Source organism: Myxocyprinus asiaticus, chromosome 14 (genome assembly GCF_019703515.2).
Source record: "Myxocyprinus asiaticus isolate MX2 ecotype Aquarium Trade chromosome 14, UBuf_Myxa_2, whole genome shotgun sequence".
Lineage (NCBI taxonomy): Eukaryota > Metazoa > Chordata > Actinopteri > Cypriniformes > Catostomidae > Myxocyprinus > Myxocyprinus asiaticus.
The window spans coordinates 28,816,396-28,836,825 of NC_059357.1; positions in this window are offsets into that span (position 1 = coordinate 28,816,396).

Genomic DNA, 20,430 nt, shown 5'->3' on the forward strand with positions numbered 1-20,430 from the left:
CAAATTAAATCAAATCAAATACCTTTATTGTCACTCAACCATATACACAAGTGCAATAGTGGGTGAAAGTCTTGGGTGCAGTTCCGAGCAACATAGCAGTCATGACAGTGATGAGACATATACCAATTTACAATAAATATCAGATTTACTCAACACAATTTACATATCTAATATACACATAATTACACACAGCACAATATACAAATAATAATATACAGTATACAGTATACAATACACACAATATAGAATACACATACACATAATATAGAATACACAGTATACAATAAAAATAGTATATATAAAATATACAGTAGGTTGTATTGTGCTGTATTGACATTCAGGCTGTCGGTTGATAGACAGTTGCCAGTGTGTTGTTAAGAGAGAATATAATTTATGACAGTCCAGTGTAAGATTAATAAAGTGCAGTGCTGATGTATATTGATCGTGAGAGATCAAGAGTTCAAAAGTCTGATTGCTTGGGGGAAGAAGCTGTCATGAATTCGGCTGGTGCGGGTCCTGATGCTGCGATACCACCTGCCTGATGGTAGCAGTGAGAGCAGCCCATGGCTCGGGTGGCTGGAGTCTCTGATGGTCCTCCGAACTTTTTTCACACACCGCCTGGTATATATGTCCTGGAGGGAGGGAAGCTCACCAACAATGATGTGTCTGGCAGTTTGCACCACCCTTTAAAGGGCTTTGCGGTTGAGGGCGGTGCTGTTGCCATACCAAGAACGTTCCATACCCATGGTAAAATCATTGTAAGGCTCTATCTCTTGTGGCTAATTGCTTTATTATACATCTTTAGCTTCACACAGTATTTTCTGCTGTACGCACATGTGTATATGTGTGTGTTCCCTGAGGAGCGAGTGAGGAGATTTGTTGGTCTCTAGAAGGAGATGTATCATTGCTAAGTCAGAGGTAGGGGCAGTACATTAAGGAAGGCAAATCATAACAAATTAAACTCTTAAAGCTTTAAAGCACAAGGGAAATGAAAGAGAACCTTTTGGCAGACTCCAAAGCACCAGAGTTGTATTATTTGCAAGAGTACAGTCATAGATCTGGAAACCATTTTCAGGTAAGAACTTTTGAGTTGAGAGTATGGAAGAGTGCTGTGATATAACAGCACCTGCAAAACATTTCTCCTGGGCAATCAGCGCATGTGTGCATCCACTGGAAGAGAAACCCCAAGCTATGCTTCATGATTAATACAGTCGGAGCCGCTGTAAACTGTTATCCTCTTTTCCCTCGGGGACTGAGGTACATGTGACTGAACGACCAAAAAAATGTTCTACATTTGTGAGAAATGCAGAAGTTCAACTGCTTCCTGAAGACACAGACTCTGAGTATCTGTCAGGGTGCTAAAATACGCAGAGGAGCTTTCAAACAGCTCAAAAGAAATGTGGGTGTTTTAACGGACTGTGGAAATGGAATTTCTCATTCAAGCAGATGCTTGGTCACAAATCTCCATGGCAACCAGGAGTCATGCTAATTGCGTGTGGATGTGATTCCCATCCACTGCAGTAGTGGTTGTGAGAGAATTTACAGCAGAAACATAGCTCTGGACCAATCAGATTCTGAGCCAAGGATGCAGTGGGCTGACAATGTTACAAAGAGAGTCTGTTGAAATATTTACACAGTAAAGTTGTTTGTGATCCAGTTTCTCACCCTCATGGAGAAACTGGTGCACTGTGATTTAAAGAGCAGCGCTTGTTGTATTTGCATGACTTTTTGCCTTTTGCAAAGAACATTACTGCAGGGTGGAAGGTAATGGAGCCAGAACTTCTGTTTTATTATGAGGGGTTGGTGGAGTTGGAGAATATAGATTTAGTTCTTGCTTTGAGTAAACAGAGTGCTGTTAGTTTTTCTGAAAGTCAACGTGAAATGCCACTCACAGTCACATTTACTTTCATAATCTGACATATTTCCATGTGATATTGAACAGGAAATTCTGTTATTGGATATTCAGGATTTCATCCTTTAGGATTGATTGAATCATAAAAAAGTGGGTGTAACACTAGAGTGATATACAGGAGGTATGGGTTGAAAATTAAGAGCAATTTGTAACATCATATGGAAAGTCGTTTCAGTAGCAAAACAAGTTACCACATTTTGATTCAAATTTAAGACAAACATTTTTTCTTTTGAATAGCATGCACTGATAAATAGTTTAGAATAACACTAATAAAATCAATTAAAAAAGTGAATAAGGGTCAAGTTTGATTTCATGTTGACATAAAAATTTTGCTTGTACGCAACTCTCCTTTCCCCTGCAGCTTCAGCTGATTTTGGATCAGGTTGCTCTTGTATGTGGTCTCTAATAAATGTGACTGATATCTGCACCTGCTTCTATTTTTCCATCATTTGTAATGTTGTACTGTATTATGTAAACTAACCAAAGCAACAATGCTGTTTCTGAAATGCTTGAATTAATGTTACACAATAATTAGGCTGTCCTTTCTATCTCTGAACCGTTTGTAATTATGTTATATAAGTTGCTAATTTCCACACACAAATCAGGCAAGCGCCATATGGAAATATTGTTTATTGTCAACAGATGTGGGACAAAATATAGAGAGAGCTTTCATCTGTCACAGAGTTTTCTATCCAACCTTTTTGCCTTTTCCGTTTTAAAAGTATCTTGATGTACACAAGCCAAAATGTGACAAATGTATTGTCTGCGCGAAATTCAATCTGCTGCACAAAATGCTTCCAACTCACTCAAGAGGGATACACAGCACTTTCCACGAATTGGGTACTTTTGACTAGTCCCATCTCAGACTCTTGACCTTCACAACCATAACAAACAATTAAAATCATATAAAAATTTCATGATTTTGACATATTCAGTTGAATCGATATTCATTTTTATTGTAGTAAATTATTATTAAGTAATTTTAATTACCAAAAATGTAATATTTAGTTGTGTCCAAATTTTGCAGCCTTGATACTGCATGATTTTCCACCTATTACAAAAAATATTCACATTCTTTACATTTGAGCTACCTAATTTTATTACCCTATTTATTTATTTATTAACTTGTTTATTTTATAAAATTCATCTGTTTATTTTTTGTTTATTAACTTATTTAAATAATAATAAATCATATCGATGCTTATGTTTCAAAATGGTCAAAATCATACAAATCGGTTTTAAACTGTGTTTAGACAAAATTGCAACCTCTTATAAAATTAACTGAAAATAAAATATAATATTTTATTGAAGGCTAATGCTGCGTTCCATTCAAGTCGGATGTGGGATAATCGTACTTGATATCCCCGATCTCTTGATATCTTATTCCATTGCCAGATGCTCGGAAGATGATGTGTAAGAAAAAACTGTAACGCTCCCGTTAGCTTAGCAGGGGTTTGACTCTCATTAGAGATGTCTCCTAGCAACCCAATTGATAAACAATACTGCAGCGCTTGCATTTGTGCCACAGGTGTACGATTATCAAAAGAGATTATAATGTAACGTGTTTTGTGCACATGTCTCTGCAAACGTTTGTTAACAGCATGTAATGGAGGAACTATGACTCATTTTTCAATATTATTTAATAAAAGTGAATGTTTATCACTTACTTTTTATATCTCCCTGGGTGCCGATATGTTTGTGTGACATCATGCACCTACATCTCGGCAAAATCAGAGTTGAAAATTTCCTCATGAGTTTCCAAATCACGTTCTATTGCACTTTTCTTAGTAGGAATTTGGAAAATCTGACTTTCTGAGTTAAATGGAATGCAGCAAAAAGCACCTCCGCTCACTGACCATTTGTTGACAAAGAAACAAAAATGTCTTAAAAAAGAATTTTTTTTCCCTTTTCTCCCCAATTTGGCATGCCCAATTCCCACTACTTACTAGGTCCTCATGGTGGCGCAGTTACTCATCTCAATCCGGGTGGCGGAGGACAAGTCTCAGCTGCCTTCGCTTCTGAGACAGTCAACCCATGCATCTTATCACGTGGCTCGCTGTGCATGACACCACGGAGACTTACAGCATGTAGAGGCTCATGCTACTCTCTGCGATCCACACACAATTTACCACACGCCCCATTGAGAGCGAGAACCACTAATTGTGACCACAAGGAGGTTACCCCATGTGACTCTACCCTCCTTAACAACCAGACCAATTTGGTTGCTTAGGAGACCTGGCTGGAGTCACTCAGCACACCCTGGATTCGAACTCGCGACTGCAGTGGTGGTAGTCAGCGTCAATACTCACTGAGCTGCCCAGGCCCCCAACATGTTGCTTTTCTATACCTCTCCTTTCCATGTATAGCGAATAACCAGGAGTAAAAGTGTGCAAGCTGTGTAGGAGGAGATGTTGTTGTATGTGTGGGAGGGTGGTGCAAGATGGGTATTGAAGTTCTAGAGAGCAAGAGGCTTGCTTATCAGCGATGCACAGAGAATAAAGTTGTAGTATGTGTGCGCTTGATGGGTATTGTAGTTTTAGAGAGTATGAGCCATGCTTATCAGCGATAAGTATTCTTTTAGCGCAAAAGTAAAGGAATATAAATCTGAACATTTCAGTGGTATCCAGTTCTACTCATCTTTTGCAGCGGTAGATTTGTTGTGCACTGGAGCTTGCATGTGAGGCTGCCATAAACTTAGCTGTTGTCGTGACATATCACAGCGAGTTGAGAAATTTGACTGCATAAGGCAACATTTTGTCAAAAATGTAATATTCGGGTAAGTGAAACTTTATTTCCTGCAATTGATTCGAGAAAATGGGCGTTTTCCAATCAGTTGGCGTTTTCAAACCGGGATGGGCGTTTTTCAACCACTTTACACGATTTGCCAACTACATTGAGATTCCCTACTTTCATTGGATAGTTGGATAGGAAATGCCCATCCTGGTTTGAAAAACGCCCAAAGATTGGAAAACACCCATTATTGTTCTGCAGAGATCTATACTTCATTGATTCATGTGTACATGCTACAGTAAAAAGTGTGTAAACACTTCCTGTGGCCACAGCATGATTGTGCATACAGTTACATGCAACGTGGAATGGTCGCTGACTGCTTGTGCATCTGAAATGCTTTGATTTAAAGCTGCATGTAACCTGGGAGAGAGGGATGAGAAAAGCTGACACCAGATTATCGGCTGCGAGCAACGTCCATTGGTTTGTTTGTGCAGAGAAAATGTGTTAATTTAAGTAATATCCATATGCCTGTTTGAAATAGTATGCGATCACCCAGTGGCGGCTGCAGCTATATGGCTTTACGCACCGTTCTTCGACTGAAACTCTTTTTCAATCAACTGAAAACAAGCCTATACTGAGAGCACTTCAGTAAAAAATATTAATTTATTCATCAAACACATTCTTTGAACATTTTAGGTTGGCATACCCCTCTGAATTTTATCCTGACTTCCGAAAAACATTTCAAGTTGACCTTGGCATTGTCGAAGGGCACCGCATATGATGACATATGATGCAGGTTCAAGTGTTGGACTTAGCATTGTGGTAAGTGTTGCATTAGGTAAGACATTGGTTATTCTTAATTATTCATGTTGGCTGCCATGCCGATGGAAAAAATTAATAACATTTTCCTTGATCTTTTGACATACAGTATAAGAGGTCATTGTACAATAAAAACATACTGTAAGTTTCAGAACTCAAAACTTCCTATTCACTACAAACAGAGCATTTGTTGAAACCAATTTACCAAAACGACTCGTTCTCTGCTTCCTCCTCACTCTGTTGTAGACATTTGCATCTGACCACCTCCACAACAACACATCAATGCCTACTTTATCTTTAATCACTTTTGTATCCCGCCCAGCAGCGGGGAGCAGTGAGAGAAGAGCAGGCCAGTCAAAAGCAGAGAGCCAATCATAACAGTGGGCATTTACTGTCAAGTCTTAAAGGTAAAGCAACACCAAAACCAAGCATTTCTGACAGGGAGTCAGAATGAGGTTCGAAAATGATCATGTTTTACAAAACTCTTCTTTTTTTTTGTGCAAAAAAATTTACAAATATTATAAGTTAACTTCAAGGAACATGTTAAAATAAAAAAAGGCATGTCTTGACCCCTTTAACAATATTATTCAAACAAAGCTGTGGTGGTTAATATCTCTCTGTTTGTGTTGTCCTGTATCAGGCACTGCTTTTTGAATAGAGTGTTGACGGATGAACAATGTGAAGGACATTAGACTGCAAAGCACTCAGGGTGCAGAAGATTATAGGCCTGTTATGTGAAATTACAGCATTGAAGATATCAAGTGCTCTTGTTTACGCTGTATATAGATGTAATTTGTTGATTTAATTATTAATGCATGCAAGCTGCAGGGCCTGCTTATGATAATAAAATAATTAACCACTGAACCTGAGGAATACTACCAGCAGGGATGTTGTGGGCGTTTCCCTTGTTGGACAAATACATAACAAAAACTGCATGTAGAATTTTGCCTGCAATGTGAGACACAGTATTGCTTATAACTCTGCATGCTTAATGGAAACTGTAATGTGGTTTAAAAGGACAGGTGTTCATCTAATACATTGCTCTAGCAGCATTGATAGACACAAGTTGGAGACAAAGGCATTGTGATGTCTCTTAAAGGTGCTGAACTGTCTATCTTGGATTTTTTAATACAGTATTAGGCAGAATAGGTTTGTTGGATTGGCAAGCAGCTGAAACACTTAGGGGTGGTCCCTTAGGCAGACAAGTGTTTCTGTGGAGACAACCAAAGTGGAAACAAACTTGATTATTTCTTTCTGTTCTCCCTCTCTTTGTCTCCCCCTCTCTCTACTTACAGTATATAATTTCTACTCTTGTATCAAAGGGGGGTAATTTCAGCCACGTTTCCTGTTCTGCTGTAAGATTTCCAAAGAAATCCAAGGCAATAGTTATAAGTGCAGATAAGTGAAGCCAATCAAATAACTTTTTTAATGATGAGGCATGCTGTTTGGCTGTTTACAGCTTGTTCGCTACATTGTGTCGTGTTACATAGCTGTGTGACTTTGAAACCACTTCATTATAATCAACTGCCTTTGTGGTTATTTGACAATATCTTGGCTATTTTGTTTGTAAAATAACTTCAGATTATCTTGATGCTATTGTGGCACATCTTGCATCCACAAGGATGATTTTAATGATTTAAGGATGATTACTTAAGGATGATTACTTGTGTAACCTCCGTTCCCTGATGGAGGGAACGAGATGTTGTGTCGATGTAGTGACACTAGGGGTCACTCTTGGGAGCCCGAGACACCTCTGGCCTTTGATAAAAGGCCAATGAAAATTGGCGAGTGGTATTTGTATGCCACTCCCCCGGACATACGGGAATAAAAGGAGCTGGTATGCAACCACTCATTCAGGTTTTATGCTGAGGAGCCGATATAAGGTCCGGCCATTTCAGCGGGTAGTTCAGCATTGTGGCAGGAGGGACACAACGTCTCGTTCCCTCCATCAGGGAACAGAGGTTACACAAGTAACCATGACGTTCCCTATCTGTCACTCACTCAACGTTGTGTCGATGTAGTGAAACTAGGAGTCCCTATACGAAATGCCACAACTGGCTTAACTGTGTTACGTGAACTGGCAGTGTGTGGTGGGCAGACTACTGCCTCATAGCCAGCACACCAGGTCGACACGTAACTTTCCCCAACATATTTTTTGAGTGTCGAACGGCCCTTTTTGGGGACAAGTCGACTACCCAAAAGATAGAGACAGGCTTAACCCAGTCGTGGCCTCTTTTCCCCTTCTTTTTTTCCACTCCCTAAAAAACAAGGGGGATTATCCGACTGGGCCGCCAGGTCTAGTCGGGGGGTGTCCCTCCCAAGGGGAAGACACCGCGGAGACCACACCTCACCCAAAGAGAGGGGGGGATATTTAAGTGGAAAAACATGTCACATGGTCTTTGTGGGGAGTCCATGTGGGGAGTCTTCAAGGTAGATCCTGCCCAATGGGGGAGGAGTTACTACAAACATGGAGACTGGGGCAGAGGGGCTCTATCCAAGGAAGATGCAGTTTGCCAACAGGGAAACGAATTAGCAGAAGATATATAAATCGCATGGGGTTAGCCTTACAGGGAACCGCCACATGTGGAGCACCTACCCCAGAACAGGGCTCTTAGTTAGTGCGTGAACTGGGCCGGCAGCGAGTCTCTCCGAAAACTCGACTGCCACAGGGCTCGGAGGAAGTCAACCAGGGAACAAAGTTTGTGAACACTGCTGGGAATTAATGGCACACGTCTTCAGCTCCAAGGGAGGTGGAAAGCGCTATGTGCAAGCGATACACCCGGATGTCTGTTAGAGAGGCACCCCTGGCCAGGGCCCAGGGAGCCGCTACACCCCTGGTAGAATGGGCTCGTAGCCCTACCAGGGGTGACATGTCCTAGGCGACATATGCCATAGTTATGGCGTCAAAGAGCCAGTGGGTGATCCTCTGCTTGGAGACAGCGCTTCCTTTCCGCTGTGCACCAAAGCAGACAAAGAGCTGCTCAGAGATTCTAAAGCTCTGCGTGCGATCCAAATAGATGCGTAAAGCACGCACCGGACACAGCGATGACAGGGCTGGGTCTGCCTCCTCCTGGGGCAGTGCTTGCAGGTTCACCACCTGGTCCCTACAGGGGTGGTGGGAACCTTGAGCACATAGCCCGGTTAGGGTCTCAGGATCACGTGAAAGTAATCTGGACCGAACTCCAGGCATGTTTCGCTGACAGAGAATGCTTGCAGGTCACCTACCCTCTTGATGGAAGTGAGCGCAGTCAGGAGGGCAGTCAGGAGGGCAGTCTTCAAGGAGAGTGCCTTAAGCTCGGCTGACTGCAAAGGCTCAAAGGGGGCTCTCTGTAGACCCTGAAGAACTACAGAGAGGTCCGATGAGGGAACAAGGCGCGGTCTGGAGGAATTCAGCCTCCTGGTGCCTCTTAGGAACCTGATGATCAGGTTGTGCTTCCCTAAGGACTTACCGTCGACTGCGTCGTGGTGTGCTGCTATGGCGGCAACGTACACCTTCAGGGTGGAAGGGGACAGCCTCCCTTCCAAGCACTGATCCGACTGCACATCTCTGGGGGTCTTCCCGACGGGAAGAACACCACTTAGCGAACAGACGCCACTTAAAGGCATACAGGCGCCTCGTAGAGGGGGCCCTAGCCTGAGTGATCGTGTCTACCGTGCCTCGCCCATCTCGACCAGATTGAGCCAAAGGTGGTGCTCCTGGAACACTAGTGTGGCCATCGTCCGCCCGAGAGACCGCGCCGTGACCTCCGTCTCTCGGAGAGCGAGGTCGGTCGCTGAGCGCAGTTCCTGCATCAATCCTGGGGTGGAACTACCCTCGTGCAGTTCCTTTAGTGCCTTGGCGGACTTGCAGGAGAGCCATGGCGTGCAGGGCGGAGGCGGCTTGTCCAGCGGCAATGTAGGCCTTGGCTGTCAGAGACGACGTAAACCTACAGGCCTTGGACGGGGGCTTTTGGCACCCGCGCAAGGTGGTGGCGCTCTGCGGGCATAGGTGCACCGCGAGCGCCTTTATCCACCGGGGGATTGCCAAATAGCCCTTGGCTGCCCCACCATTGAGGGTAGTGAGGGTGGGGAAGCTGAAAAGATTGGGACCGGGCAGTAAAAAGTGCCTCCCGTGACCTTGTCAGCTATTCATGCACTTCCAGGAAGAAAGGAACGGGGACGGGGCGTGGCGTGGCTTTGAGCAGCACCATGAGCCCAGGAACCAATCACCGAGCTGCGAGGGTTCAGGGAAGAGCAGAGGGTTCCACTCTAGCCGACGCTCGCGGCTGCCCGGGAAAGCATGTCGTCATCTCCGCGTCAGCCTGTGACTGGGCAATCGTCCCCAAAGGGAGGAGCCCAGCTGAGGCTTCCGACTAGACGAGCCCGCTCTCCGATGCTGTGCTCAAGAGCTCATCACTTTCGCAGGCTCTGAATAAGAGATTGAACTCGCCGTGAGACGAGCCGGCGGATTCATCCAGAAGCCCGATCGGGGCAGACGAGCGTGCTGGGGAAAGGGAGGTCCGCGGGGGGATACCCAGCGGAGGCGGTCCCATTGGGGTCCTCAAAACACCCCCAGTGCTAGCCGCGCTGGCCTCATACCCGTTGGTAAAAGGACCGAGGCGGGGAGCCTCTGGGGTGGCTTGCTTTCTTACGAAGGTGAGCCGCGACCGCAACGTTGCCATGGACATATCCTCGCAATGAGAACATGACCATCCACGAACGTTGTCTCCGTGTGAGCAGTGCCCAGACACAAAAGACAGTGATCAGAAGGCGAGAGATAACGAGCGCAACCAGGAATAACACACAATCAGAAAAGCATCTTTAGAAAGACGCGTCTTTAAAAAGACGTTCCGTGTGTGCCGCTCTTTTAGAGAAATATACTCTTTTAGAGAAATATACTCTTTTATTTCTGCCAAAGCGCCCAGGGGCATTCTCTGCAGTGCACCAGTGCAGAGGGGGGAGAAGCCGCTGAAATGCGCCGTCAGATCCAGCAGAAGTGAATGAACAGTAGTATTCAGCTCAGTGAGCATGACCGTTCGGCTCCGAAGAGAAAATCTGAATGAGTGGTTGCATACCAGCTCCTTTTATACCTGTATGTCCGGGGGAGTGGCATGCAAATATGACTCGCCAATTTTCATTGGCCTTTTATCAAAGACCAGAGGTGTCTCGGGCTCCCAAATGTGACCCCTAGTGTCACTACATCGACACAACGTCGAGTGAGTGACAGATAGGGAACTATAAGTTTAGCTGAAATAATAGAGGTTTTGATGGATGAATAGGATTGAATTAAAAATTAACTGTTGAATTCGCACTTTTATGAGATCAAACAGTAATAATCTTTTATAGAGAGACCACTGTGGCATCATTACTAATCTAATCTTGCCATTTAAACCTGACATTGTGGAGATACATTTTAATTCAACATGGTGATTAACCATTCCAACATGGTGGTTTAGCAAAGTAATAAAGCTTGATTTTTAAACACAAAGACAATCTGGTAGATTCACTAGTGTGTACAACTGTATACAGAACTAGGACTTACTGTGTTTATTAATATAAAGAGGCTGAGTTAGAATGTTTTTTGATAATGCAACTATAATCATATTAGAGTGAGATAAGGCAAGTGGTTTTTAAATGGATTGCAAGTGAACGTAGGTTTTAATTAGCTTATAGCAATTAAAGCACAGATTATTTTAAGTTTTTCTTGAATTTCCTTAAAGGCTATTTTTTAAATAATGCTTGTAGTGTAGTTTTATTGGCTCACATCATCTGCTTATAGTTTTTTGTCATATAGTGACTATTGTATAGGGAAACAGTAAATATAAATGATATTCACATGTGCAATAAAGTGATTTTGCTACAGCATTGCAGTTTCTCAGTCATTTTTTGTCTTTCTTCACAGTAGGTAACTGCGCTAGTAGTCTAGGTGGGCTGTGATTCCAGTCTCTGCTCTTGTATACATCATTTCTTTGTTGGTGTGTCACATTGCAGATGGCCTGTCCCAGTCAACGGCTGTCCCTGCTGTTTCCAAGCAACCAGAAAACTATAAAACTGTGTCATCAGAGACATTTTTGTAATGAGCACTATAAACAGTGCAATCAACATGAAGTATGTTAGCTCTCACCATTGTCTCTGTGCTGTACATCCTTTATTTGTTGCCTTATAAGTTTACTCATGGGCTAATCACCAGTCACTGTCCACTTGCAGTTCCCATTAAGTTTGTAGATGGGAAACGTATGTAACCTTTTCACGTCACAATAGAGCACAACAGTGACGGCACACTTTTTAGTGCCCTTGGTTCTGGAAGTTTTTTTTCCCCCATACTTTTCAGTAAAGAGTTATAAGCCATGAACCAAAACCTACCTGATCTCATAGAACTGAGCCAGTTTCTTGGTGAAATGAGCACTAGAGGTGTTGCTTGTGCGATGCAAAGGAACAGGGTACGAGTCACAAAGAGCATGCAGGTCAACACTTGAGATGAAAGTGTCATAGAAGCACCACAAAATTATGTGGTTGCTTCAGCAATTGTGTTTATCATCTCACATTTGCTGTTTCTGACACTATCAATTAGGTTTAGGCTGAAGGTTTAAGATTGATTTAAAACTCAATCTAGGATTAACTTTAAAAACCTAATCTGTTTGGAAGAAAATTGAACTCACTTTTAATGCCACTCACTGGACATTTTTACCTCAGAACTGCTGTGATACATGTTAGGAATCACTTAATATAATTTTGCAAAAATGTCGCCATTGTCACGTAATCATGAGATCAGGCTTACCAAAACATTCAGCTTTGAAAAATTCACAACATTACAAACAGTCTTTAATGACTAATTTAATAAAACGACAGTACATAAATATAAAACAATATACAATAACAATATAAAAATATTGATTTATAGTCATTGATTATAAATATAAAAACAATATATTTTTATGTTTATTGTAAAATATTCAGATATATACAAATGTATGTTCACGAGTTTAAGGAAACTTGATTCGATTACGTCATTTGCAGTGCTTAATGGGAGTGGGTGGTTGCTTATGAGCTATTTTGGTGTGGTTTTTATTTCCATGGTGACAGTGATTTTTCTGATTGGTGATTTATTTTCATGATTATGGGAAGTGTAGGTCTTCATTGGTAATTCAGCTATTAAATGCAAAAAAAAAAATAAAAAAAATAAATAAAAAATACTTAGTTCAAATCATATTGATTTGTGGCTTCTACAGAAGCATATACCATTGCTTAACAACCTAGTAGCTCATGGTAGGTCTGTCTTAAAAGGCTTATACATTATTGTTGAAAATAATTTTTTCCATGGAGAAAATGAATGGAATTTTTAGTTCGGTAACCCTACTGTTGCGCTCTTTGAGTGTGTTTCTGCTTTTGTTTGGTGGAAGAATGATAGTGCAGTTTACTCAGTACACAGCTGCCAGTGATTGTAGTGATTCAGGTGAAATAAACAGTATCTCAGCTCAAGGACACAGTGGAGGGGCGCCACATGGGGCTTGTTTAATTGCTGTTGTACGTCCTCTGTAAGCAGCCGTAGGTTTGGTGAAGAGGACGATAGAAATGTTAGTGAAGCCAGTTGGCGTCTCTGGGGTCTTCAACTCCAGATGTATCACTATTCCTGGAAGGTCAGTGCTCTCTCACACTTCACATGTGACTTTCACCTTGGTTTAGTCTCTCGAACATTCTCAATGATGTGAATACACACATGATGTATACTGGTGTGGAATAGCACATGTCCTAAGGGAATGTAGCTAATAGCTTCAGCATTGCCCTTAACAATTTCAATTCTCGATTGGAAAAGTGAAGAATGTCAACATTTTGTAAGTGATATTCCCTGATTCTCTGAAGTATGCTACATTAATATGAATGCTTTACCATAAGTGATGTCACAATTCTCATCATATGTTGTATAAATTATTCAACCATCAAACTTTTGAGCTTCTTTTGAGAAAAGACTAGGTGCTAATTGTTCTCAGTTTGTCGAGGGAGTGACTACCCGAATCTCATTTTGCGCAACCTTTGAGTATGTCACGTTTTCTGCAACTGAATATTGTAAATGCTGGATGGATAGCAGCCAGAGTAATTGATTTTTAAAGACCAAAATCGTTACTGCAATAATGCATGGACGCTTTAGTAACTGATTTGTTGTCATCCATACTTGAAAGTCTTTTATTTAGTCTGAGATATTTTCAACGTTTTTGCCAAGGTTTGTAATTTATGCACCCTGCAGACAGCCATTTGAAAATGTGTTTAGTAGGCAGCGTTGGCTGAAATTTGTAATACATTTTTAAAGGTTCCCGTAGAAGTTAAAAGGACCCACGCATGGACATTTAATAAGATTTGCTGTTAATTGGGTGATATTTCATTTTTACCACACCATGACACCATTGTACTTTATTGAATTAAAAAATAAAGCTTATGCAAACTTGCAAAAAAACAAAAAAAAAAACAAAAAACAAAAAACAAAAAAAAAAACAACAACAAACATGTATTTATGAAAGTGAGATGTTTTAAGTCACTCTAATTGTACAAAAACCTTTTGTGTCACTTTACAATATTAGGGTGACTTTGCCTGTCAATCATGCACTATGACCTCCATTTTCTACATTTAGCTGCATCAGCGGATTCTAGTTCACCAGTGATTGATAGTTTGAATTTGTCTTTGCTCCAAGGACTATTTCTCCTTATTGTTCCTGCAGATGAAAGTGTTTCACAACAGCATGTTGTGGAGGCTTGAAGTAGTGATGATGGTGGGTCGTGATCAGTGGGTTTTCTTGCAGCACAGCTGGTCTGTTGCTGTTCTGAGATCTGTTGGATCTTTTTGTTGGGTGTTGGGGGAATTCAAACATGTGACAATGATAAATGTCTCGTCTCTTGCAACTGCGTTCCACAAACCTTTTGCTTATCCAGGTCTATGATCATTAAAATCCACTCAGCTTGTGGAAGCTGGTTGTTTATCATACTCCCTGCTGAAAAGACCAGCTTAGATCAGCATGAATTTACATGCTGGTTTCTCTAAATCTGGTGGTCGACCAGCATGGTCTTTCTGGTGAAGTTCACACTGACCAGGGTACATCTTGCTGGTTAACCCGGTTAAGAAGCTTGGTGGAGACACTAGCACACCAGCATTGCATACAGGGGACCAGCATCCAAAACACAAGATATACTAAAAGGAAATTATGAAAAAAATTTATGAAATTTTGTAAGAAACATAATTGTCACCAGAGACATCCCCATCAGAAGTAGTGAGTGCTATGTTGGAAATACCTGAATTTTTGTGAACACCCCCAATATTATGTCAAGATTTGAATGTATAACAGAGCGTGAAACAAAAACAGAGATGACATCTGGCAGTTGGCTAATTCCACAGCTGGAGAGACAGATCTCCAAGAAGAGGTCAGAGCTTTAGCAGAAGCTAAAGAAAGGGATTAAGGACACTAAGTGGTAGTACATAGAAAGCACAGGAAATGAAGACGAGATGGCCTTTACTTATTTCTAAGAATTTACCCCCCCTGGTAGGGTCACTGACAGCAAGGGGAAAAAAATGCTAAATGCAAATAAATAATTGGAATTAAATTATTATTGTGTTTAGTAAGGTATAGGATAGCACAATAAATAGGCTCATCTATGTTTAGAAGGAAGTAGAAAATGCTTATCATGTCTTTTGTTGTTGACATCAAATTACCTGTTAGTCATGAATTATACTAATACATTATTTTCTGTTTAATCCATGTGTTAGACTGGTAAAATCACACTTCTGTTGCTTTTTATGCATTTACAAAATTTTAGTTCCCTATCTGTCACTCACTCGACGTTGTGTCGATGTAGTGACACTAGGGGTCACTCATGGGAGCCCGAGACACCTCTGGTCTTTGATAAAAGGCCAATGAAAATTGGCGAGTGGTATTTGCATGCCACTCCCCCAGACATACGGGTATAAAAGGAGCTGATATGCAACCACTCATTCAGATTTTCTCTTTGGAGCCGAACAGTCATGCTCACTGAGCTGAATTCTCACGACTGTTCATTCACCTCTGCTGGATCTGACGGTGCATTTCAGCGGCTTCTCCCTCCTCTGCACTGGTGCACTGCAGAGAACGCCCCTGGGCGCTTCGGCAGAAAAAAGAGAGAATATTTTCCTGAAAGAGCGGCACACACGGAACATCTTTTTAAAGACGTGTCTTTTTAAAGATGCCTTTCCGATTGTGTGTTATTCCTGGTTACGGTCGTTACCTCTCAACTTCAGACGGTCACGATCGCTGTCTTTCGTGTCTGGGCATGACCCACATCGAGGCAGCATTCATGGATGGTTCATGTTCTCACTGCGAGAACATGACCATGGCAACGTTGCGGTCGCGGCTTGCTTTCATGAGAAAGCAAGCCACCCCAGCGGCTCCCTGCCTCGGTCCTTCTACCTACAGGTTTGAGCACCGGGGGTGTTTTGGGGACCCCAATGGGACTGTCTTCGCCGGGTATCCTCCCGCGGACCTCCCATTCCCCAACACGCTCGTCTGCCCCGATCGGGCTTCCGGATGAGTCCGCCGGCTCGTCTCATGGTGAAGCTGATGAGCTCTCAAGCGCAGCATCGGAGAGCGGGCTTGTCCAGTCAGACGCAGAAGCCTCAGCTGGGCTCCCTCCTTCGGGGACGATTGCCCAGTCACAGGCTGATGCAGAGATGACGGACATGCTTTCCCGGGTGGCCGTGAGCGACGGGCTAGAGTGGAACCCTCCACTCTCCCCTGAACCCTCGCGGCTCGATGATTGGTTCCTGGGCTTGCGGCGCCGCTCAAAGCAGCCGCGCCCCACTCCGGTGCCTTTCTTCCCGGAAGTGCACGAGGAGCTGACAAAATTGTGGGAGGCACCTTTTACTGCCCGGTCCCGATTTCTCAGTTCAAGCCACCTCTGCCCTGCACGCCATGGCTCTCCTGCAGGTCCACCAAGCCAAGGCGCTAAAAGAACTGCACGAGGGTAGTTCCCCCTGCGGTGACTGCACCGGCTCCGCCGCAGCCCGCCCCTTCGGCCCGGCCCTGGCGTGGAGCCCACCACAGGAAGCAGATGTGACCACAAGCATTTGCTCAAAGACCTACAGACTGAAACTGCACATGACCAATAATTGCAAGGATTCATACATGTGAATGGAAATTTGCCTCAGCATTAAAAAAAAGCATTTAAAAAAAATCCTCATCCAGTAACAGGTACCAAATGACACGGCCGTCTACGCTAGAGAGGGATTACCAACTCATACACAGGAGGGGGGACTTCAGGTTTTTTTACTCGCAGTCACGCAATTACAAGGTATATCATACAAAATTATTTTCAACCTTAAAAAATATATAAATGAGGACAGATGCATGATGTTATATAAATAAGGAAGAAACTTTGGGAGGAACCAATAAAATTTGTCCTATTCAGCCTCTGTCATGTTAATAATTTTGCATGCTTTTGGGCCTATGCAGTTCATGGTGTTTGATTTTAATGACATTTTTGTACAATAAACAATTTTGGGGCTGTGTTGGGTCACCATTTGATGTCCAATGTAAAATCCTGGTCAAGCTAAACCAGATGAACCATTGCTTTAGACATTATGCTGAATCAGTGATTTTTAAAGTTAGATTTTTTCTGCGGTGACCATATGTTAAAATCTCTCTGTGCAATGTCTGTCTCAAATGGCAATAATATTCTGTCTCTCCCTGGGGTCTGGACCCTCTTACCCTACTTGAAAATGTTATGACAGATTGCCTTGATTGAATTTTATCTCTGCTTATGAAGGTAAAGCAGAGAGCAGCGTCCTGGTAAAAGGGCTGTATACAGTTGCACTGTAATGAGCTGGCTGATTTATAAGAACCCAGTCACCCTCATGCCAGTGTGTCTATTAGTCTTGGTGGCAGTCTGTGACAGTTCTTCAGGCTTAATCAATGTGATGACTTTATTAATCCTGCTCTCCTAGGCCAGCAACAAGCAAATAATCAAATTGTTTGCCGTGACAATGAGTAGGGAGACTTGCAGCTTCTTTTACTCCAAGTTCTTTTTTTGGAGATCATCTTGATGCTGCCACGTCCAGGTGAAACCAATGCTAAGAGAAAGTCCATTTGTCATTTTGAAGGATTTTACAGAAAAGAGGGAGCTCTGGTTAAGGCGTTAGGGTTATGGGATATTTGCAAAATCAAAAACCTAAGGGTCTTCAACCTTTTTCAGGCCAAAGACCCCATCGTTGAGAGAGAGAGACAGAGCAGGGAAGCCCTGTTACATATTTTATAAGATTGAGTGGTTGCCTGCATTATTATTTGGGGTGTGTAAAAATATAGATTTTCCGATGCATCGCGATCTTCGATATCAATTCTTAAATCCCAAGATTGATCTTTTACTCTCTGCGCAACACTCCACTACAATGAGACGAAATCAATCGCATCTGAAACCAAATTTTGTGCTATTTAACAAAAATGAATATATTTGACAACTGGATGGTAAATGTTTAGATTTCACTTACCAATGATTGTGTAGTTTAGTGATGGAGTATTCAGCAGCGAGATCCTTTCACTTCGTGTTGAGAGGAAAAGTTGTTCTGTGTAAATGTGTGTCCAAAGACGAGATCCACGCGACCCTTTTGTCATTGAATATTGTCTCTTTTAATACAATTTCTGTTCTCTACAGTCAGTTGTTGATCAAAAAAATAAAAATAAATAAACATTTAATTCTAATCATGCATGGCACAAATGAGAAAGCCATTCGAGTCTCTCTCATTAACATGCACTCATCTATAGACACTGTTTACAGAAATGCCGGTTTTGTTAAGGATAGCGTGTGTTCAATAAATCAATGCAAATACTTGTAAATAGTACAAATTATGCAATTAAACAATAAACATGCTGCAAAACATAATGTATGACATATAATATCTTATTTATTGATTGAATACAGGGATACACGAACAAAATGTGACCAAAATGATGAAAAACATTATAAAATATAATTAATCATATTAATATTTTCGTAATGTACCTAGTTAGAAGGTGTATAATTAACAGCATTAGCTGGGAGAGAATTTCTTTCATATGTAAGCAAAAGGGACATTATAACTGAGAAATACCCATATGAATCGATATCGAAATGAATAAAATTGATATCAAAACCGAATTGAATTGAATCATATCAAATCAGGAGCTTGTGAATGGAATCAAATCATATCAAATTGGGAAATCTGTAATAATACCCATCCCTAACTACAATATAATGCATATAATACCTTATTAATGTATTTACATGCTTTATGTTGCTTACATTGTGAAGCCATTAAGATAACCATTAATGATGTACAGAATCATATACTTATTTAACTGGTGTAGTCTGTGTTGTGTGTTTGATGGAATTAAGCAGACACTGGACATCTATGGTTGGTTCGACTCGTGATAGACCAGATACACTTATGCATTACATTTTAATTTTAGTTAATGCATTTTAATGTGGGAGAGACAATAAAATGTATACCTTCTTTAGCTTTGGCCAACATTCCTGAATTAGTCAGACCGTTCTGGCCGAAATGATACCCTTCATTCCCATGACTCCGCCAGATGACGTCACAAAGCAGGAAATGTCAACTTCCCAAAAGTATTTTGTGTCAGTTATTATTAAACTGTAATATATTTAAAATATTGTCAGCTGCATCAAGCAACTAACAGAAAAATTAAATAAAGGAGAACTGCTGCTGAAAATGTGAACAACAGTGCCAAAAACCCCCATTAGCACCTAGAATGTGTAAAATGAACAACTCTGTTAATTATGTCTTATTACTATTTCTTTAATTGCCAACTAAATGCCTTATTTATGCAGTGATACAATGCCAACTGCTAGAATAACAGGGATTTGAGCTCAAAGTGTGATTTCCAAACTCAATACTTTTCCAGTGACTCATTGATTTGCATTTTAGTGGGTTTCAGTTTGGGCAATAGCTGCTGCTTCCACAGAAAAGACAAGCTGAAGGTTCGTTCTAACACACAGACGCATTTTGTGACATAGCCATAAGGCAGATGCTCACAAGAGAGCTTGATAAAGGAGCCAGTCTGCCATAGCTTTGTCCCACTTATTTGGTAGAATAATTCCTTCAAGGACAAAAAAAAAAAAGTTCCTTTTATACATCAAAGTCATGTAACTTTCCTGTGATGCTGCAGAAAGCCCAGTAAATTACTGCAATAAGACCCATTTTTAGAGCTACCTGGAGACAAGATCTGGAGGGTTTGTGTAAAGGACAAAGGCAAAAGACAATCCGAGGAGTCAAGTGTTTTGTGTCATTGCTGGTTAGAGAACCCATTAAAATTTTTGTATTTCTTGTAAGCTCCAATAAGTGTACTTCTCCTGGGATTGGTGCCTATTAAGTTACAGTACTTAATCCTTCACCCATATTATTGCTATTCCTATTGGCTAGTTTAAAAAAAAAAAAAAATAGCTCAAAAACATTATATGTCAGGGGGTCAAGGTCATGGTTTGGGGGGTGCTTGTGGGTTTGTCAGCAATGTGTGGGTGAGAGAGACCTGCAAACAACTGAGGCAATTTAAATGTTAGATAAAGAGAGAGTATCCAAGTTGATTGGCTAAAAAAATGACATGTTAATGGACCTGTCAGCTTGTGCCATGTAGAGTTTCATGACATATACTGTATCTATCTATCTAGAACTTTGCTTGGTCATTCATGTGCTTGTAACTTGGAATCCACTTGAAGGCTGCATGAATAAACTGCCCATAAGCAAAGATGGCAGTATACAGGTCTCATATTTCTGGAGGTATGTGTGCTATCCTAGTAGCTGCTATTGAGATGAATGGGAATGCTAACGGATAGCTCTCCAGGAATTTTAGACCTCCCCTGAATATTTTGAAGCTTTTGCCATTTTGTCATAATGTAGCAAAAAGAATGAAGAGTAAAGTGAATGTAGTGGAAAAAAGATAGAAGGAAACAGAACAGTGGAATAATGAAGGAATTGACTCAGG